Source organism: Homarus americanus, unplaced genomic scaffold, assembly GCF_018991925.1.
Source record: "Homarus americanus isolate GMGI-L3 unplaced genomic scaffold, GMGI_Hamer_2.0 scaffold31499, whole genome shotgun sequence".
Taxonomy (NCBI): domain Eukaryota; kingdom Metazoa; phylum Arthropoda; class Malacostraca; order Decapoda; family Nephropidae; genus Homarus; species Homarus americanus.
The window spans coordinates 145,923-148,314 of NW_024727202.1; positions in this window are offsets into that span (position 1 = coordinate 145,923).

Consider the following 2,392-nt stretch of genomic DNA (forward strand, 5'->3'; position numbering starts at 1 on the left):
ATTGTGTGGCAGTGTTGCACAGTTGTGTGGTAGTGTTACACAGTTGTGTGGCAGCGTTACACAGTTGTGTAGAAGTGTTGGCTACTGTGTTGTGGTATCTGGTTTGATGGTTAAGTTATTCATCTATTAAACGGGACATTTTTGTCCTTATTTTTTCGTCTCGCTTTGCAAATTTTTCTTTCTATATCAACCCCCTGGTCTTCTCCCCCACAAAAATTTGCAGGAATTCATCTCTTTGATGTTCTTGTGTTTATCCCTGTAAATATAATTTTCTAGGTTTCTTCTATCCCTTCATACTTGGCTGTTCTTCCATTGCTCTTCCTCTCAATCCTCTTCCCATATTTTTCGAAAAGTCTGGCATGAAGATGTGTTTAAATTAGTTGCTCTTTCATCTCTTTCTTTCTTTATTTTACGTGAATTCCTTCATTGCTCTCTCAACTGTAGTTCCTTTGTTGTCTTTTATTATCATCATAAAGTTCTGCTTATCCCAGTTTCTCCTCTCTGTATTATAGCCGGGTTTGTAAATAGAGTTTCCTTCAAAACTATTTCTCAGTAGGGAGTGAGTCCCTCTTCACCTCGCTCTAAAACAAACGTGCGAGTCCACGCTAGTGTATTTATTTTTTAATTGTGTTATCTGAGTGGCCTGTCTGAAAATAAACAGTCTTTGAATATATACTGCCTGAATGGCCTGAGTAACTAAAAACTTCTTCCATCTGGATGGCTGGAAGATCCCCAGGTGTAAACAAGACGGGAGAGTAAGACTCAGAAAGCTGACTTTAATTCATAGCTGGATAAACTAAAACTCTCCCTTAAGAAGTATCTGCAGATATCCGCATTATTATTCACCAGGAGCCAATTGCCGAATTACTCTGTAAATTTGCTCTTGCTGGTGTAGGCACGTGAAATGACCGTTAATAATTTACTTCATCCAAATCTAAGAATAATGAGATGAGCAAATTGCATTTTTATATATAATTTTTATTTCGGGCGTTGAGCAAGAGGCAATTTTTGTTGAGATTTGTGTGTTGGAGCAGCTCTGACGTTGTTGGACTGGTGTTGTGAGTGAATGCTTCGAATCACTTCATTGTGATTGACTTTCTTAACCGACCTAAATATTTAATGCAAAGGAAATTCAGTGTTAAAAAGACGAGTAATTATGGTCCCTATAAGACTCCATCTACAGGACGATGTCCCTCCTGCACCTCCCATCTGACTGTGTGGTCTGCAGCACTGCCTGGTGCAAGATGTTTCCAGTGAGTCATAATAGGCAGCTAATTTCTTAAGCATTTTAGCAATTACCTGATACAGTCTGTGTGTGTGTGTGTGTGTGTGTGTGTGTGTGTAAGGTAATTGTGATAATTTTCATTTACTTTGCGTATATAATTCTTATGGAGATATCACCACAAGTTAAAAAATGTTTCTGTCTAAATAGGTTTGAGAATTTTTAGTCTCTCTCTCTCTCTCTCTCTCTCTCTCTCCTTTCCGTACCCTCTCTTATCTCCTCCTCCTCCTCCTCCTTTTGATCTTACTCATTGACTCAATTATTAAGTTGTGTCCTCACTTATACAATAATGAGGTTAATAAGATTAGTTATATAAAACATTGAGGTTTGGACGAGTGCAAAGGGAATACCGTAACAGACTGGCCAGAGTGCATGTCAAGAGAATTTGGACATGGATATTAGTGGATAGTGAAGCAGAAAGGAACTTTAGACGTAAGATAGATTAATATGGAACTTTGGACACGTTAAGGTGTATGGAAGGAACTTAACGAGCGCAGCAACAGTCGACAGTTTATATAGACTTAAACAATAACAGTCGACAGTTTGTACGACGTACACAGCAACAGTCGACAGTTTATACTGTACACGTCCAAAGGAACAGTCGACAGTTAATACACGTCCAGAGGAACAGTCGACAGCTTATACACGTCCAGAGGAACAGTCGACAGTTTATACACATCCAGAGCAACAGTCGACAGTTCATAGGATTACACAAGCAGTGGACAGTTTGTAGACGTAATACAGCAACAGTCGACACTTTATACACGCACACACAGAGAGAGAGAGAGAGAGAGAGAGAGAGAGAGAGAGAGAGAGAGAGAGAGCAAAAAGGTGAATTGGTAAATGAGTGTGTAAAAAAGTGTGTATGTCTGGTGAACCACTGAACAAGAAATATGAATGAGTAAGGAGAGAAAGATGGATAGATAGAGAGGAAGATACAAGAGAGATAAGGAGAGGATGCAGACGAGAGAGATTGAGAAAAGGCAGGAGAGATTCGAGATAAGTGTGGCTTGGATCTTCGTCAACAGATGATCCTCGACTGCTGATGTCACAGGTGTGATTTACCGTTGACGGATATTTTCAAGTCAAGACAACTTAAATTTGAATAAT